This window comes from Oncorhynchus nerka, linkage group LG11, assembly GCF_034236695.1.
Source record: "Oncorhynchus nerka isolate Pitt River linkage group LG11, Oner_Uvic_2.0, whole genome shotgun sequence".
NCBI classification, from domain to species: domain Eukaryota; kingdom Metazoa; phylum Chordata; class Actinopteri; order Salmoniformes; family Salmonidae; genus Oncorhynchus; species Oncorhynchus nerka.
This window is the reverse complement of record NC_088406.1, coordinates 45774418-45795557: the sequence shown is the minus strand read 5'-3', so window position 1 is coordinate 45795557 and position 21140 is coordinate 45774418.

The window sequence follows — 21140 nt, the reverse complement described above, 5'->3', positions numbered from 1 at the left end:
GATGGTGCGGCTGTCATGAGTGGGTCCAAAGGAGGTGTGCAAGCACATTTCAGAGTGCTGCACCCGGAGGCAATTTATGTACATTTCTATGCTCATGAGCTTCATTTGGTGTTGTGTCATACTTACAGGGCTATTCCGGAGGCGGCTGAGTTTTTCCGTTTTTTGGAGAATGTGTATTTGTTTTTCAGTACATCCCTTTCGCATTCCGGTCGCATTCCGCTTCGCTCCACAGGTAGTATCATATTTTCATTTCATTTCATTACAGTCCCAACGGTGTGATTTGTTTGATCGTAGCTAGCTACATAGCTAGCTACATAGCCGTCTTTGTTTCAAAGATAATTGTGTAGTCTAGAGCGATTTTCTAGGTTAGCTAGCCAGCTATTGTCGTTCTCCTAACGCAACGTAACGTAACCAACACTGCTAGCTAGCCAGCTTGCCCCCGAAAAGCAGCATTGTAGAAACTTCACACTCAACGGAACGACTTGATTAGGGTAGTGTCAACAACGCAGCTAGCCTACCTCAGCAGTACTGTATCATTTTAATCATTTTAGTCAATTAGATTCTTCCTACGTAAGCTTAACTTTCTGAACATTCGAGACGTGTGGTCCACTTGTCATTCCAATCTCCTCTGCATTAGCGTAGCCTCTTCTCTAGCCTGTCAAATATGTGTCTGTCTATCCCTGTTCTCTCCTCTCTGCACAGACCATACAAACGCTCCACACCGCATGGCCGCGGCCACCCTAATCTGGTGGTCCCAGCGCGCACGACCCACGTGGAGTTCCAGGTCTCCGGTAGCCTCTGGAAATGCCGATCTGCGGCCAACAAGGCAGAGTTCATCTCAGCCTATGCCTCCCTCCAGTCCCTCGACTTCTTGGCTCTGACGGAAACATGGATCACCACAGACAACACCGCTACTCCTACTGCTCTCTCTTCATCCGCCCACGTGCTCTCGCACACCCCGAGAGCTTCTGGTCAGCGGGGTGGTGGCACCGGGATCCTCATCTCTCCCAAGTGGTCATTCTCTCTTTCTCCCCTTACCCATCTGTCTATCGCCTCCTTTGAATTCCATGCTGTCACAGTTACCAGCCCTTTCAAGCTTAACATCCTTATCATTTATCGCCCTCCAGGTTCCCTCGGAGAGTTCATCAATGAGCTTGATGCCTTGATAAGCTCCTTTCCTGAGGACGGCTCACCTCTCACAGTTCTGGGCGACTTTAACCTCCCCACGTCTACCTTTGACTCATTCCTCTCTGCCTCCTTCTTTCCACTCCTCTCCTCTTTTGACCTCACCCTCTCACCTTCCCCCTACTCACAAGACAGGCAATACGCTCGACCTCATCTTTACTAGATGCTGTTCCTCCACTAACCTCATTGCAACTCCCCTCCAAGTCTCCGACCACTACCTTGTATCCTTTTCCCTCTCGCTCTCATCCAACACTTCCCACACTGCCCCTACTCTGATGGTATCGCGCCGTCCCAACCTTCGCTCTCTCTCCCCGCTACTCTCTCCTCTTCCATCCTATTATCTCTTCCCTCTGCTCAAACCTTCTCCAACCTATCTCCTGATTCTGCCTCCTCAACCCTCCTCTCCTCCCTTTCTGCATCCTTTGACTCTCTATGTCCCCTATCCTCCAGGCCGGCTCGGTCCTCCCCTCCCGCTCCGTGGCTCGACGACTCATTGCGAGCTCACAGAACAGGGCTCCGGGCAGCCGAGCGGAAATGGAGGAAAACTCGCCTCCCTGCGGACCTGGCATCCTTTCACTCCCTCCTCTCTACATTTTCCTCCTCTGTCTCTGCTGCTAAAGCCACTTTCTACCACTCTAAATTCCAAGCATCTGCCTCTAACCCTAGGAAGCTCTTTGCCACCTTCTCCTCCCTCTTGAATCCTCCTCCCCCCCCCTCCTCCCTCTCTGCAGATGACTTCGTCAACCATTTTGAAAAGAAGGTCGACGACATCCGATCCTCGTTTGCTAAGTCAAACGACACCGCTGGTTCTGCTCACACTGCCCTACCCTGTGCTCTGACCTCTTTCTCCCCTCTCTCTCCAGATGACATCTCGCGTCTTGTGACGGCCGGCCGCCCAACAACCTGCCCGCTTGACCCTATCCCCTCCTCTCTTCTCCAGACCATCTCCGGTGACCTTCTCCCGTACCTCACCTCGCTCATCAACTCATCCCTGACCGCTGGCTACGTCCCTCCCGTCTTCAAGAGAGCGAGAGTTGCACCCCTTCTGAAAAAACCTACACTCGATCCCTCCGATGTCAACAACTACAGACCAGTATCCCTTCTTTCTTTTCTCTCCAAAACTCTTGAACGTGCCGTCCTTGGCCAGCTCTCCCGCTATCTCTCTCAGAATGACCTTCTTGATCCAAATCAGTCAGGTTTCAAGACTAGTCATTCAACTGAGACTGCTCTTCTCTTTATCACGGAGGCGCTCCGCACTGCTAAAGCTAACTCTCTCTCCTCTGCTCTCATCCTTCTAGACCTATCGGCTGCCTTCGATACTGTGAACCATCAGATCCTCCTCTCCACCCTCTCCGAGTTGGGCATCTCCGGCGCGGCCCACGCTTGGATTGCGTCCTACCTGACAGGTCGCTCCTACCAGGTGGCGTGGCGAGAATCCGTCTCCTCACCACGTGCTCTCACCACTGGTGTCCCCCAGGGCTCTGTTCTAGGCCCTCTCCTATTCTCGCTATACACCAAGTCACTTGGCTCTGTCATAACCTCACATGGTCTCTCCTATCATTGCTATGCAGACGACACACAATTAATCTTCTCCTTTCCCCCTTCTGACGACCAGGTGGCGAATCGCATCTCTGCATGTCTGGCAGACATATCAGTGTGGATGACGGATCATCACCTCAAGCTGAACCTCGGCAAGACGGAGCTGCTCTTCCTCCCGGGGAAGGACTGCCCGTTCCATGATCTCGCCATCACGGTTGACAACTCCATTGTGTCCTCGTCCCAGAGCGCTAAGAACCTTGGCGTGATCCTGGACAACACCCTGTCGTTCTCAAATAACATCAAGGCGGTGGCCCGTTCCTGTAGGTTCATGCTCTACAACATCCGCAGAATACGACCCTGCCTCACACAGGAAGCGGCGCAGGTCCTAATCCAGGCACTTGTCATCTCCCGTCTGGATTACTGCAACTCGCTGTTGGCTGGGCTCCCTGCCTGTGCCATTAAACCCCTACAACTCATCCAGAACGCCGCAGCCCGTCTGGTGTTCAACCTTCCCAAGTTCTCTCACGTCACCCCGCTCCTCCGCTCTCTCCACTGGCTTCCAGTTGAAGCTCGCATCCGCTACAAGACCATGGTGCTTGCCTACGGAGCTGTGAGGGGAACGGCACCTCAGTACCTCCAGGCTCTGATCAGGCCCTACACCCAAACAAGGGCACTGCGTTCATCCACTTCTGGCCTGCTCGCCTCCCTACCACTGAGGAAGTACAGTTCCCGCTCAGCCCAGTCAAAACTGTTCGCTGCTCTGGCCCCCCAATGGTGGAACAAACTCCCTCACGACGCCAGGACAGCGGAGTCAATCACCACCTTCCGGAGACACCTGAAACCCCACCTCTTTAAGGAATACCTAGGATAGGATAAAGTAATCCTTCTCCCCCCCCCCCTGTCATAAGGTGAAAGCACCAATTTGTAAGTCGCTCTGGATAAGAGCGTCTGCTAAATGACTTAAATATAAATATATAATATAGTTAAATCAAATCAAAGTTTTTTTGTCACTTGCGCCGAATACAACAGGTGCAGAACTTACAGTGAAAGGCTTACTTACAAGCCCTAACCAACAGTGACATTTTTAAGTAAAAAAATAGGTATTAGGTTAATTAGATGAGTAAGGAAATAAAAAAACAAACAGTAAAATGACAGTAGCGAGGCTATATGCTGTATACAGGTGGTACCAGTACAGTCAATGTGTGGGGGCACCGGTTAGTTGGGCAAATTGAGGTGATATGTACATGTGGGTATAGTTAAAGTGACTATGCGTTGATGATAAACAGAGTAGCAGCAGCATAAAAGAGGGGGCTGGCGGGTGGGGGGTGGCGGGAAACAATGCAAATCGTCCGGCTAATGTGCGGGGTCACCGGTTAGTTACTTGTACAGCTCTCAAACACTGACTGAGCATGCCAGATGCGATCCATGAATGCAGTACAAGACACTTGAACTGCTATTTTTGATTATCTCTCTCTCTCTCTCAAAATAAAATCCCCAAAGTATTTTGGCTACATGGTATAGCCATTGTTGTGCCTTTTGTTGGTGTTGGATGGATGGGGACAGAGTGGACTTGAATTCATTTATTTGGACAGAATTTAAGTAAGTCATATTAGATCAGTGCCTAACATAAACTATGAGACAGGTTTATGTTAGCCAACCTTGACCAAAAATAACCTTATTTGATAGATTTTACACCCGTTGTTACTTAAAAAATATATGGTGAAAAGACGTTTTGGGGGATTATCCCCAGACCCCCATAAAAGAGGCGTAGCACCCCTTCCATGCATCTATAGTGACGTCCCTGGGAATTCATTTGGAGTTGGTCCACCCTTTGCTGCTATAACAGGCTCCACTCTTCTGGGAAGGCTGTCCACTAGATGTTGGAACATTGCTGCGGGGACTTACTTCCATTCAGCCATAAGAGAATTAGTGAAGTCGGGCACTGATGTTGGGCGATTAGGCCTGTCTCGCAGTCGGTATTCCAATTCATCCCAAAGATGTTCGATGAGGTTGAGGTCAGGTCTTTGTGCAGGTCAGTCAAGTTCTTCCACACCGATCGTGACAAACCATTTCTGAATGGACCTAATTTTGTGCATGGGGGCATTGTCACCTTGAAACAGGAAAGGGCCTTCCCCAAACTGTTTCAACAAATTTGGAAGCACAGAATCATCTAGAATGTCATTGTATGCTGTAGCGTTAAGATTTCCCTTCACTGGAACTAAGGGGCCTAGCCAGAACCATGAAAAACAGCCACAGAAAAGTATTCCTCCTACACCAAGCTTTACAGTTTGCTTTACTATGCATTGGGGCAGGTAGCGTTCTCCTGGCATCCACCAAACCCAGATTCGTCCGTCGGTATGCCAGATGGTGAAGAGTGATTCATCACTCCAGAGTTATTTTAGATACTGTTTGAAGAGGTAGGGATTCAGATGTTGTCAGAAGATGGGCAGGGACTCTGCTATCCTAGCTTTAGGGGGAAGCTGGTTCCACAATTGGGGTGCCAGGACAGAGAAGAGCTTGGACTAGGCTGAGTGGGAGCGCCAAGAGACCCTAAGTGGGAGAACGGAGTGCTCAGGTTATGAGTGTAGTGTTTGAGCATAGCCTGAAGGTAGGGAAGGGCAGTTCCTCTTGCTGTTCCGTAGGTAAGCACCATGGTCTTGTAGTGGATGCAAGCTTCGACTGGAAGCCAGTGGAGTGTGTGGAGGAGTGGGGTGACATGAGAGAGCTTGGGAAGGTTGATAACCAGGTGGGCTGCAGCGTTCTGGATACGTAGCAGGGGTTTGATGGCACAAGCAAGGAGCCCAGCCAAAAGCAAATTGCAGTAGTCCAGACGGGAGAGGACAAGTGCCTGGATTAGGACCTGTGCAGCTTTCTATGTGAGGTAGGGTCATGCTCTACAGATGTTGTAGAGCATGAACCTGCAGGAGCGGGTCACTGCTTTGATATTTGCAGAGAACAACAGGGTGTTGTCCAGGGTCACACCAAGGTTCTTTGCACTCTGGGAGGGTGACACTGTGGAGATGTCAACTGTGATGGAGAGGTCTTTGAGTGGGCAGGCCGTCTTGTTGAGCTTAAGGCGGTGGGCCGACATCCAAGTTGAGATATCTGCCAGGCACGCAGAGATGCGGTCGCCATTTGGGTGTCAGATGGGGGAAGGAGAAAAGTAGTTTGAGTGTCATCATCATAGAGCATGTGAGGATGTGACTTGGGATACAGAGAGGAGAGTGCCAAGAACCGAGCCCTGGGGGACACCAGTAGTGAGAGTACGTGATGCAGACACAGATCCTCTCCATGTCATCTGGTAGGAGCGGCCTGCTAGGTAGGATGCAATCCAAGAGTGTGCATTGCCTGAGACACCCAGCCCTTAGAGGGTGCAGAGGAGGATCTAATGGTTCACTGTGTCGAAGGCAGCATAAATATCTAGGAGGATGAGAACAGAGGCAAGAGAGTCAGCCTCAGTGACACAGAGAAGAGCTGTCTCGGTTGAGTGACCCGTCTTGAAGCTTTAATGGTTAGGGTCAAGAAGATAGTTCTGAGAGAATTAACTAGAAAGTTGATCAGAGAGAGCAAGAGTTTTGGAAATAAAAGAAAGGGATACAGGTCTATAGTTTTGACGTCAGATGAGTTGAGTGTTGGTTTCTTGAGGAGGGGAGCAACTCGGGCCATTTTGAAGTCAGAGAGTACGCAGCCAGTGGTCAGGGATGAGTTGATGAAGGAAGTGAGGAATGGGAGAAGGTCTCCAGTGATGGTCTGGAGAAGGGAGGAGGGGATGGGGTTGAGCGGGCAGGTTGTCGTCGGGCAGCCAGACCTCACTAGTTGCAGGATGTGTGCAGGAGAGAGAGGGGAGAAAAAGGTAAAGGCATAGGATAGTAATAGGCTTTTTCAAAGTGGTTGACAAAGCTGTCCGCTGAGAGGGAAGGGGTGGAGGATTAAGGAGGGAGGAAAAGGTGGAAAAGAGGTTCCAAGGGATAGAGGCAGACGCTTAGACTCTCTACCATATTTAGAGTGTTAGAAAGTCGCTTTAGCGGCTGATACAGAGGGAGAGTATGTAGTGAAAGGATGATAGGTCCTCCGGAAGTTAGGTTTTCCACCATTTTCGCTCAGCTGCTCGTTGTGTGGCCTACCACTTTGCGGCTGAGTCATTGTTGATGCTAGACATTTCCACTTCACAATAACAGCACTTACAGTTGATGGGGCAGCTCTAGCAGGGCAGAAATTTGATGAACTGACTTGTTGGAAAGGAGCTATCCTATGACGATGCCACGTTGAAAGTCATGGAGCTCTTCAGTAAATCCATTTTACTGCCAATGTGTGTCTATGGTGATTGCATGGCTGTGTGCTTGATTTTATACACCTGTCAGCAACGGGTGTGGCCAAAATAGCCGAATCCTCTAATTTGAAGTGGTGTCCACATACTTTTGGCCAATCAGTGTATGTGGATGCACACACACACACACACACACACACACACACACACACACACACACACACTCAGCTTAGGTGTCTGCCCTCTAGATGCTCTTCACTTTCACCTCGTTACCCTGCTCGTGATGATTCAGTTTGTCTCCTCAACAATGTGAAATGAAAAGCATAAATAGTAAACATCAGCCTAGCAACTGAAGACCACCGGCAACCTATGAAAATTTATTTTTGTTCAAAGTGTAAGCCATGCCTTTAGTCACACGGTGCTTACTGTAGAAGGATTTACAGTATTTTACACCTCGCTAATACTGCCCCTTTTTCTAATTGCTTTCAGCTAAAAACGACCATGACTAATGTCACCGTGGCAGTGTGGGAGACTGGAGAGACAGTCTTGTGACGGTGGAGAGGTTCAAATCTCCTCTCCCTCTCTCCTCTCTCTGAGTGGCCCATGGTTTATGAGGTGTGGCCCATGGTTTATGAGGTGTGACAAGAGGCAGACTAGGTCAGTATTAGGGCCATTGTCAGCCACTAAGATCTGGCCCCGAATGCCATGAAAACATCCCAGGGTCTGTCATAGCAGTGGCCTAATGGCCCCTCAACAGCCATGCAGAGGGTAACTAGTTCAATCATGGGCATATGCTGTCTGCCAGAGTAGCCTCATGCACAAATCAACATGGGCAGGAATGTTGCTTAGGCTATTTCAGCCCCACACAATATTTGTAAATTCCACCTACTTGCTGTGGCATGTTGCAGAGGTAAGCTGTATTCTCCAGTCGATATACTGCTTCTCTGGAGAATGGCGATGATGGAGCTGGTCCAGGCCAGACACACTGACTGGTTGCACAAGACCCTGTTTGAAATGTGAGGAGGACTGTGTTTGAGAGTTTATTCAGGGAATGTCTGAATGGTGTGGGTTGATATGTATAATGGGCACAATGACTGGGCAGTCTTGATGTGTACACAGAACTATTGCTATCCGATATCTCATTGGCTAGTTATAATTCAACCATGGTTGAATTGGTTCAATGAGATATTGGATAGCAACAGTTCTGTGTACATTTTTTTAATCTACGATTCAGTCAATGTATGAGGCATGAGTAATTTAAATTTCAGCTCTATCGTCTTCCAGCAAAACACAATTAAATTGATTGATGAAAACTTGGAAAGGCCAAACTTTTGTCTTTATCTCTGGCTGTGGAATTTAGTGACATTTTTAAGTATCGTGTTATCGTAATATACCTTCTTTACCTCATTTTAAGTAGTCCCGTTTGACTTGAGGGATCAGATTTCTTTGGAAAAGGGGATTTAAGGCAAGCTCTGCATAATGCAAGCTGAAAGGAGTAAGGAGCTCGCTGACTACACGGATTACATATATCTAATTAAAATATCTCATTGAAAATCTTGACTGTTGGGGAGTGCGACACCCTGAGACACAATGGAGTCCTTTGAAATTGGATTGCAGACTTCTAGTGATTGCTTTGTCATGCAGGATTGGATTCCACTTTAAACTGTGGGGGAAAATACACTGAAAGGTACACGGAGGACTGTACTTAAAAAAATTCTCGAGGCGGTTGAACAACAGCTTCATCACTGCATTTATAACCTCTCTCCACTGGAGCAGGCTGCCACACGTTTATGACCCGACAAGGGTACCTGTTGTCGCACAGTGATTGCAATAATTTAGCATAAATGTAAAAACTACGGAATAGTGATATTGATTACAATATTGTGGAGCCAGAGACAGCAGTGAGGTCAAACTGTAGAACCCAGTTCCTACATTTGAATATAAAAATAGATATTATCAAACAAATCTATGCTACATTTTATCTCTGGGACCCTCAGGATGACAAATTAGAGCAAGATTACTGAACGTAAGTACATTTTCTACCTTCAGAAGTCAATATATCAAACCAGTTGTCATGATAAAGGTGTTTTGTTGTTGTGCACTATCCTCAAACAATAGCATGGTATTTTGTTTTTCTCTAATAGCTACTGCAGTTAGATTAACAAGAATTTAAGATTTCTTCCCATATGAGACATGTCTTTGTCTCGGAATTGGCTGTCGTTTACAATATCATTCTATCCCGGTTTAAGGACATTGATCCCGTAAAGGTTCAACTCTGTGTCTAAACTACCGTTGTGCATATCAGAATGAGCTGAAGTCCTTGAAACAGGCATCAGCCATAGCACTACCCTGGATGCATTGAGACTAAAAAACATTTGGAATATTTTCGACGGGTTATTGGCCACAAGGCGGAGAGGGTTGAGCAGATTGTTAACCTGAGAGCAGAGATCGAAAAAGTCCATCTGAAGTCTGTCTGAGATGAAATGGAACGGAGTAAAATTAGATGGGTTGAGCCAATTCAGCACAAGAATGAACAAGACAAGAGTTTTGGTGAGATTGCCTCTATGAGACGTCACTAGAACTATTCCAAACTGTGAAACGAGGATGTTTGGAATAATTCTGTTGCTGCTCACAGAGATTTGAATTGCAGATGACCATTACATGGAAGACTAGTTACTCAACAATTCATCATATATCTACCGCTGTGGAATGACTAAAGAAACACTAGCTGCATCTCCCTATATAGTCTGAATCAGAATCAGATCACATTTCTGGAACAGATTAAATGGTTGATATGGTTTATGACATTTTACAAGATCAGTAATGAGGAGGTTAAGTTGGCTTTTATCTGTCTAAGAGAAACATAATAATGCAATCATTACATTACTTATTTTGAAATATTACTTATGTCACATTAAAATTGTGAGAGACCGTCTATTGGTTTACGTAATAAACCAAACTGCTTTTTATATTATTCAACATACCTTGTGTCAATTGAAGCTTATCCTCAATACTGACAAGACTAAATTAATGGTGTTTTCTAAAGCAAGAAATAGACCTCTGAACCTTTCACCTATTACTACCTGTCAGGGCAAGGAGATTAAGGTTGTAACCTCATATAAATATATTGGAATTTTAATTGATGACGGCCTCTCTTTTAAATTGCATATTCAACAATTTACAAAAAAATTTAATCTGAAAATGGGATTTTATTTTAGGAATAAGGCCTGTTTTTCTTTTGAAGCCAGAAGGAGGCTAGTAATCAGCTACATTTATACCTTTACTAGACTATAGGGATATTTTATATATGAATGCTTCCGCTCAGTGTTTGAGATCAATTGACACCCTTTACCATGGCACTTTGAGATTTATGTTAAACTGCCAGACCCTTACGCACCACTGCACTTTGTATACCAGGGTTGGCTGGCCTTCTCTCGTCCCTCTGGCCCGCCTTCTCTCGTAGGCTCAGGCACTGGTATACTTTTATTTACAAAGCCATTTTGGGTTTACTACATTTTTATTTGGGAATTTTTATTGTTCAGAAATGTGGTGGGTACTCTCTTCGTTCGCTGGACTTTATCCTGCTGTTCCAAATGTCCGAACTGAATTTGGTAAAAGGGCTTTTATATACTCTGCGCCATCGTCTTGGAACGCCTTACAAAATACTTTTCAACTGGAAGAAGTTGTCCCGATTGATATTTTTAAATCACTGATGAATGATCTTGAGACTGATTCCCTGACATGTTTTTAATTTGCTGTTTTTGATTTTGTTATACTCTTGTGAATTCTGTGGTTTTTACTAGATTACTTGTAGTTTTTCATGTTGTTTGTCTGTAATTTTTGTAATGACTTGGTGCTGCCTATTTTGGCCAGGACCCTCTTGAAAAAGAGATTTTAAATCTCAATGAGCCCTTCCTGGTTAAATAAAGGTTAAATAAAAAAATATCTTGAAAGTTAACATTGTGAAAGGGTTAAATCATTACAGTTATGGAGGACAACCAAGTTGACTATGTCTGCCCACCTCTTCGCCTCTGGACGTGACCTATAGCTATAGTCAATCTGCCCTGGGTCCCACCCTATCAATGCCCCTGTAATCCACTCCACACTTCCCACAGAGGAATCTGAAGTGAAACTTCAGTCAGTCAAAAACAAAATCACAGCTGTTGGCTCATACAGATCATCTCCCACATAGCGATCCTCAGCTTCCATTTTCTTTCATTATATCATTAAACGTGTTTCTCTCATGAATCGTGTGACGAGATATGAGAATGAGGAGAAAATATTCAATCTTCTCATCTCCAGTGATATAGCATACGGTACATGGGTGTACTATTTTAACATTGTGGTAAGTAACTCTTAGCTAATTTCCTTAGCCTTCAATATTCCTTAGCTAATTTCCTTTGCCTACGTTACCAGTATGTTTTATACTTCAAGGTTCTTTTTCACAGCTATTCATCATAACTCAAGTGAAGTATCAATGTATGTCCATTTAAGTTCATTTTCATTTCTTTCATTCATAGTGTGTGTTGGTGGATAAATGTAAAACACAGCCTAAGACCAGCCAACTTTTAAAGTTAATTATGGTAGCCTGTATTGTAGTGTGTGTGTGTGCAGGCACGCTCCTGTGTGTGTGTATGTGTGTGTGTATGGAACATTATCTCTCCACCATCTCCAAACAAACGTTGTCATACTGCCAAGCTGCCCAACTGAGGCCTATTCAAGCTCAAAGCCTATGTCATAGAAGTGCGCACTCGTATTCTAATCAACACATGCTATGCAAATCCGATTCAAATCAGCCCAATAGTGAGATATTTCATGTTTTTTTATTTATTTGAATGTTTAATTAGCCTTTCATATTTGTCAAAGTCAAATCCTCCAATTAAGTGAATAAAAACATCCTAAGTGTTCTTGTCCTTCCTAGCGAGGGGAAAGGACAGCCTTGTTCTAAAATTTATGAATGTTCCCCCCCTCATCAATCTACACACACTACCCCATAATGACAAAGCAAAAACAGGTTTTGGGATTCTTTTTGCACATTTATAAAATAAAAAAAGTGGAAATATATTACATTTACATAAGTATTCAGACCCTTTACTCTGTACTTTGTTGAAGCACCTTTCTTTTGGAGCGATTACAGCCTCGTGTCTTCTTAGGTATGACGCTACAAGTTTGGCACGCCTGTATTTAGGGAGTTTCTCCCATTCTTCTTTGCAGATCCTATTGAGCTCTGTCAGGTTGAATGGGGAGCGTCGGTGAACAGCTATTTTCAGGTCTCCAGCGATGTTTGATTGGGTTACATTTCGGGCTCTGGCTGGTTCACTCAAGGACATTCAGAGACCTGTTCCGAAGCCACTCCTGCGTTGTCTTGGCTGTGTGCGTAGGGTTGTTGTCCTGTTGGAAGGTGAACCTTCGCTCCAGTCTGAGGTCCTGGGGGCTCTGGAACAGGTTTTTAATCAAGAATATCTCTGTACTTTGCTCTGTTCATCTTTCCCTCAGTCGTGACTAGTCTCCCAGTCCCTGCCGCTGAAAAACATCCCCACAGCATGATGCTGCCACCACCATGCTTCACCATAGGGATGGGGCCAGGCTTCCTCCAGACGTGATGCTTGGAATTCAGGACAAAGAGTTCAATCTTGGTTTCATCAGACCAGAGAATCTTGTTTCTCATTGTCTAATAGTTCTTTAGGTTCCTTTTGGCAAAATCAAAGCGGGCTGTCATGTGTATTTTACTGAGGAGTGGCTTCCGTCTGGCCACTCTACCATAAAGGATTGGTGGAGTGCTGCAGAGATGCTTGTCCTTCTGGAATGTTCTCCCATCTCCACAGAGGAACTCTGGAGCTCTGACAGTGTGAACATCGGGTTCTTGGTCACCTCCCTGACCAAGGCCCTTCTCCCCCGATTGCTCAGTTTGGCCGGGTGGCCAGCTCTAGGAAGAGTCTTGGTGGTTCCAAACTTCTTCCATTTAAGAATGATGGAGGCCACTGTGTTCTTGGGAACCTTCAATGCTGCAGAATTTTTTTGGGACCATTCCCCAGACAAATGGGCCGTCCAACATTTGTCAGTGTTGTTCACATGTTTAGCCCAGTATATGCTGTGATTCACTGTCTTGCTTAGAATTCATCTTTCCCTCCAAACTTACAAGAGGAGACTGCATTTATTTTTAAATGTTTTCCAAGATAAACACAGGCACCACATAATATCGCCATCTATACATTTTTCATGAATATGAAATGTATCATCATTTAGATAGAACAAGCAATCTGTCAAATTAACTCTCCAAATGTGAGGCTATATTAGTGACGCTTTATGTGTTTATATCATGGTGTTGGAGTTATGCTCGTTAAATTATGTCTGCAAAACAAGATTATACTGTTTTAGATAAGACTCCCTGTACAAAATCTTATCAAGTACAATCTTACAGATCCTGTCTGAGGTTCAGTGTTTGTTCCACTGAGGGGCAGGCACATAGCTCCTGTAAGTTGCTCTATTTAACAGCTTCTCATTTAAATGCACCAGACAGCAAACAGCATGTTTTCAGAATGGTTCGTTTAGAATCCAGACACACGAAGGTCTTTACTTTTCACTGTAAAAACAACACAGACCACATGGAGGCTTTTTTACCACCACGTTTTCATCAGAAATAGACAACTACTATACTTATAAAACCTATTTACTTCACATTCTTCTTTTTATTAGACTTCACATTCAGCCCAGTGGAAATGACAGATATACAGAGGGTACACAATTGAAGTTGAGAAGCTTTCCCCCGAGGAAAATAATTATAACTTACATTAACTTCCTAAAGACCTTCAACCCCTGACTGACCTGGGGGGACATCATGTCTTTGATAGAGCTAGAATCCAACTCCGAGGGGAAGGTCACAGTCACAACCAGTACACGTCTGTCCGTTTGTCTCTCTCTCTCTCTCTCAATATATATATATCTACTGTACGTGTCACATCTGACAGTTACTTTTCCCTGTCCTTTTCCTTACATGTTTTTACATGTTTAAAGATAATGCTTATGTGTTCCTTTTTGTTTATCTCTAGAAAGGTAGTCTTTCTGTTACTGAAGGATTTCCAAGTGAAGGTACTGCATTATTGGATGTGCCTCTCCAATCTCCTTGTTCCATTGTCAGCTTGAGCTTCATTGTCAGCTTGAGGTGGCTTGTATTCAGCCCCTTGTGAGAGTTTACTGTAATTCTGAGCACTACTGCTTGACAAAGGTATTATTTGAAATAATTCCCCCATCTGAAAACCAACCAAATTTAAATTAATCAAATTAAGTTTGGCATCTTTTTCAGTTGATTTATTCATTTTCTATAGCATCGCTATTTAGAATGTGAACACGTACACTAGTCTAACAATGGGTAATTAATTATAAGACAGGATATGGCAGCTGGCGGCTTGTTAATGAAATAAAAAATGCTTCAGTAACTATCTAATTACCAATACAGTAGGTCTATGGAGAATATGTTTCAAAGCATTGTGATATACTGGTCTGCTGCCTGTGTGCTTCTAAGCAACACACACATCTAGTCACAACTTTGTACACCCACTGCACTGTCAGTGGCAGTAGCCTCCCCACGTGAGTCAGTTTGAATTGGTAATGTACAGTAGCAACCATCTCTTAGTAGCAGAACCTTATTCTGTGAATATCTGATCGTTTGGAGATGGTCTGAGAATCATCTCTCTTTCCTCATCTTGCTAATTAGAGAAGTAGATGCACCAGCGTATGGATTCTACCCAAACCCCAGGACACAGCACTTACACACAATCCAATTCTCCAAGGCCCATTACTTCTGCATTCATTTACCGTACCATATATCTAAAGTGAATAGGCCTGGTGTGTATTATGCATAACAAGAGGAGAAAATCCATATGCATCGTACTCAGCAAGGAGAACCTCTTTATTGTGGCTAATTTCAGATGGGATCTAGGGGTTCATCTCCTTGGTGAGAGAGAGAGACTGAGAACTGGCCTGGATTCCACAAAGCCACAGCTACTAAGGCACCATGTGCCGGTCTGTGTACCTGTAAGTATACATAACTGTCTACACTGAGAATAATTGGTCCCAAAGAAATAAGGTTTAGATTGAAGCATTAATAAAACATAAGCCTCCACATCGTACAGACCTCAAATCCTAGAAATGTTCCCCAATATTCGACTTTTGCTGCACTTATCTGAGGGGGGTCCTGTGCTAATGCAAGCAGGTGTTCTCAGCGTTCTCCAAAATAATTAGTTCCTCACAGTAAACACACAGTCAGATTTTTTTGCATTTGTTTCTAAATGTTTTTCACATCTCTTGGCAACGTGATTTCAATTTGTGATTCTTTAGTCACTCATGTCTGATTGCAGATACAGAGTAAAGCACTTAGGAGTCTTCATCTGACTGACAGTAGATCATGGAAGGTCTCTGACATGTGGCTGTTATGTTGTTCAGGCTTCAAACAGCTGGAATTAGAAGCCTTGTTATTGACTGACACAGACACTGCTCACAAACACACAATGAATCACTGCTCACAAAAAGGATACAATGACTGTCAAGGTTTTTAAATATTTTTTTTTGTAAATCAATATTACCAGTTCGAGGAGGTAAATGGTTTATGATTGAAACATATACTGTGGCACAGTCAGTGTATTGTGTTCCTCTATATTGATGCTGCAATGCATTGTGTACTGACAAATACCAGAAGTAATATATTTTTATGACCAAAGTATAGAGTATGCCATTAAAAAAATATAATGATTGAAATTAGTCTCCCTCTGCGCATTTTGTGTCACATCGGTATGAATGATTCGGGAGACAGGCGCAGGAATGCGTAATCGTTTTTTAAATTTAGCCCCAAATTACGGCGTGCAGTGTAAAGGCACGGGGACGAAGACCAAACAAACACGTAACAAAAACATAGGGTTGAAACCCAAACAAAAGAGCGAGGAGTATCTCGAATGAATAACACTAGCGCACAATGATTAACACATGGGACGAGACCCGTAATCATCTGCACAATCCAATTTGGGCACGAACGCCCAAAACACGCCCGAACACACAAAACACGCCCAAAACACACAGCACAGGTACACACACACGACCAACGGACATTGGAACAATAATCAAAAGGACAATGGTAAACCAAGGATACACTTACACAATTACTAATCACTGGGAATAGGGGCCAGGCGTGCGTAATGAAAGTTCCGGAGGGATCCGTGCCATTTTGTTCTTCAAATAGCAATGTTTTCTTTAGTATCTTGTTCACTGCTGTAGCCAACAGACATTATTTTCTTCATTTTATTCTTCATTTTTTTTGTCTGTTATTAAAAAAAGAAGTTGGATCTAAAGATGTAAGTCTGCGTTCTCAGTCTCTGTCTCTCTTGTTCCTCTGCCAGGGCTGAGTGTTCAGCTTCAGGCTGGGCTCCCTAGTTCCCATATAATTCCATAGCTTGCTTTTTTCTTCATATGCTTCTCCTGTTGAGCAGTCATGCAAAAATGAAATAACAAGAGGTGTAGAGTTTCAGTTCTCAGTTGCCAATTCCCGAGATAGAGTTTCATTCATGTACATAATCCGTTCCAGAATCCATTTCAAGACCTTTTAGTATTATGTGTATGATCTTCCACTGATAGAGAGCGATTGTATTATTATTATTTTTTAATAATGTCATATTAGCTATGCGATGTCAATAAAGCAAAGTGATATGACATTATTTTTAAATGGTAACCATTTTTATTCTTTCTGGAACAGCTACATTTGAAAATAGCCCTATTTTGCCTCATAGTGAGTGTGGAAATTGAGCCAAGAAAATGCTATAAAGTAGCTACCTTCCTTATGAAATATGGTTAGGCATTATTGAATTAGATTTAATACTACACCCACCATATTCGTTTCCTTTGGGTTGATATTCAGTATATCTTTGATAAGTCTCAATCTTACAAATCACAGGATGCAGTTTTCCTTTTAGAAGTCAATTTAAAAAGCCATTGACTTCCTTCCTGTCGGAGAACAAGGACAATGGGATGATTGAATAAAATGGCTAAGGTCTGATCCTTTCTAACACCTTGTTAATTTACAGGCAACAGCACTTCATTTGCAGAGGGAAAATGTGTAAGTGGTCATATTACAGAGAGAGACTTCTAATAATGTTCACTCTATCTGTCACCTCTATGCATAACAGAACGGATTGAGGGACGTGTTGTCCTCTAATTCCATATACATTGCACTTGTTACCACAGCGCAGGTTGTTTGGCTAAGGTACAGTAAGGTTGTGGGGATGGAAATCTGTGTTTCTAGAACATGAGTATGTTTCACTACTGGCTGCGCATCATACAGCGGCCCATACTGTAGACTAAATCAACGAGACTCTACCAAACATTAAACTGGATAGGGCAAGGGGTATAGACAGCAGGGACAACCGTTTTAATAGGAGGAATCATGTTTCTAACAATGGGACTTTGAACTTTGAGCATATGTTTGGGGTATTCTCTAAGGTTTGCTTGTTAGAACTATTCCACTAGAACAATTGCCTAATTCCACTCGACTGGGGAATATGGGCTCTGCTGTAAGGGCAAGGCTGCTTGAGAGATGTCCAGGGTCCGGACTTCTCTGACTTCTGGTGGTGCTGAACATACAGCTTGACTTCTCTGTATGTTGATCGACTCCCTCTACATATACAGAATCCGGACTAAGGTGGTGTCTAGACGTGGGTTAAGGAGAGACTGTTCATAGTGGTAAAATACTAAACTATCATAAAGGGTCAATAGCATAGGGAGCAGAAGTCCCGCCCTGGTTTTGCTTAGCCAGATATCCATTCTACACCCCATCAATGTTTTGCAGTTGGCTTATTTAAGGAATCCATAGTTAGGAGAGTCTTGATTTTGACATTTTGTAATACAATTGACGATTATCTGTCAAATAGGTGAGTCATTCTATCGTCCATTGTCGAAAAATTCCCAAAAATGTTTTACTAAACAACCCAATAAGTCTTATTTCTTTGATAATTACTAAGGCAATAATATTATTTTGTTTCATCTGTACTGTCGTTGCTATTCTTTGCATGTATTAGCCAGGAGGCAAAACATCTATTGGCTTTAGAATTGATAGTTGGCTAAGCTCACACCCAGACGGGACTTCTGTTACCTATTTTCACCTGATTCAAGCATTATGCTACTTCTGATACAATTATTATCTACAGTGCATTCGGAAAGTATTCAGACCCTTTGACTTTTTCCACATTTTGTTACATAACAGGCTTATTCTAAAATTGATTAAATAAATAAAAATCTCATCAATCTACACACACACACAATACCCCATAATGATAAAGCAAAAACAGTTTTTTTTTAAAATTTTTTAGCAAATTTAAAAATGTACATTATTAACATAGTTGTTCAGACCCTTTGATATGAGACTCGAAATTGAGCTCAGGTGCATCCTGTTTCCATTGATCATCCTTGAGATGTTTCTACAACTTGATTGGAGTACACCTGAAAATGATCCGACTTAATTGCCACAGTTTTTGGGGTCTTCATATACTCCAATAATGTCTCTGTGTTTGGTTGTAGGCAGGATGTGGTCTGGGTTCCTCTCGGGTGTTCTGGGCTTGGGAATGATGTAAATACTGTGCTGTAGCCACAGGGAGAGAGGGGAGCAGAGACAGGGTTGATTTGGGTCTGGAATGAAACACAAAAGAGTAAAATTGCAGCAATACACCGTTATACTTCATACCTTTATACCCCCACACCACTTTGCTTTCAGCTTCTTTAATGTCCACAACACTCCACTTCTCAGAGCCCCATCCCAGGAAAATTGCAATTATCTCTGTGTTCCCTGTACAAGCCTTATGGTGCCTGTGATCCTCTGGTACTTTTGAAGTGAAACACGTTTTGCTAACCGTAAACGTGGTGTCTGTTGGTAGGGCTTCTCTCCTCATCCCTCCAGGTCAATGTACTCACTATGGTTGTTTGTTTTCCAGAGCGCAGACTTGCATGTGTGGCGTATAGGGAGGGGGGGGGGGGGCATACATCAATACATCAATATTATAAAAATGTTGAATGAAATTATTTATTTTCTCCAGAAATCCATGTTCTGGCAGTTCGCGCTTCTCTTTGTTGTTGATTTAAGTGATGCATTTCTAATCAACATCCACATAAAATCCCTTTCTAAGTGTAAACTCTTTCATTTGATTTCAGTATCATCATAACCAATAAGCTTTCAGGAAGACTAGCTGTATCTCTCTACTCTACAGAGTACTCGTATTCCAATTAGAATCACAATAACTATCATGCAGGTTGGAATCCACATACTTTATTCTCTTACCAGGCAAACTGACGTATGCATCACGGCTGAAGTTGTAAAATGGAGAAGCTGTAATGCAGTGCATTTGGAAAGTATTCAGATCCTTTCCCTTTTCCACATTTAGTTAAAATACAGCCTTATTCTGAAATAGATTAAATAACCCCCCTCATCAATATACACACAATACCCCATAATGACAAAGCGAGAGCAAGATTTTAGAAATGTTTGAAAAAAATTAAATAAGAAACTTATTTACCTAAGCCCCTTTGGTATGAGACCTCGAAATTGAGCTCAGGTGCATCCTGTTACCATTGGTCATCCTTGAGATGTTTCTACAACTTGATTGGTGTCCACCTGTAGTAAATTAAATTGATTGAACATGATTTGGAAAGGCACACACCTTTCTATATAAAGTCCCAAGTGCATATCAGAGCAAAAACCAAGCCGTGAGGTTGAAGGAATTGCCCATAGAGCTCATAGACAGGATTGTGTTGAAGCACCAAAAAATGTCTGCAGCATTGAAGGTCCACAAGAACACAGTGACCTCCATCATTCTTAAATGGAACAACCAAGACTTCCTAGATCTGGCCGCCTGGCCAAACTGAGCAATCTGGGAAGAAACGCCTTGGTCAGGTAGGTGACCAAGAGCCCGATGGTCACTCTGAAAGAGCTCCAGAGTTCCTCTGTGGAGATGGGAAAACCTTCCAGAAGGACAACCATCTGTGCAGCACTCCACCAATCAGGCATTTATGATAGTGGCCAGTTGGAAGCCACTCCTCAGTAAAAGGCACATGACAGCCCTCTTGGAGTTTGCCAAAAGCCACGTAAGGGACTCTCAGACCATGAGAAACAAGATTCTCTGGTCTGACAAAAACTAAGATTGAACTCTTTAGCCTGAATGCCAAGCGTCACGTCTGGAGGAAACCTGTCATCATCTCTACGGTGAAGCATGGTGGTGGCAGCATCATGCTGTGGGGATGTTTTTCAACAGCAGGGACTTTTCTAGATCGAGAGAAAGATGAATGGAGCAAAGTACAGAGCGATTCTTGATGAAAATCTGCTCCAGAGCACTCAGGACCTCTGACCCGATCAAAGGTTCACCTTGCAACAGGACAACAACCCTAAGCACACAGGCAAGACAACACAGGAGTGACTTCGGGACAAGTCAATGAATGTCCTTGAGTTAAAAATAAAAATTGTCAAGGACTCCAGCCACCCTAGTCATAGACTGTTCTCTCTGCTACCGCAGGCAAGTGGTAAGTCTAGGTCCAAGAGGCTTCTAAACAGTGTCTATCCCCAAGCCATAAGACTCCTGAACATAGACACTCCATTAGAGGTCACACAGGAAACATCCTCCATAAGACATGACAGAATCAGAGCAGTGTGTCTCCAATATGAGCATGACTGATCTGGAGACAAAGCAGTTCAGAACGTGGGCTTGCATGCATCTCTCTTTCTCTCTCAATCACTCTCTAACTATCTTTCACTCTCGGTTACTCTCTCTCTCTCTGATGAGGGGCTGAGGCCCAATCTGGAGGAAACTAAAGTGTTCCAGTCCAGTGTCCAACCCCTGAGGACAGTGGTAGTCTCAATGCATCCTGGCAATGATGAATTACCTGTCCTAATGTATCCCACTCTCACAGTCAAATGCATCTCCAAACTCTCCAACCAACCCTAGGATTACGGTTTCACAGAAATACAAATGTTTTCTCTCACAAAAGCTTTGTCTAATGGCGGGTTTAAACATAATTAAATCAAAAGGATTTCAAAAGCAGGGGAATGAGGGGTTTGACAAAGCTTGGCTATAGGCTACTGACACAATGCTAGCTACTGTGAAATTATTAGAGAAAAACATGC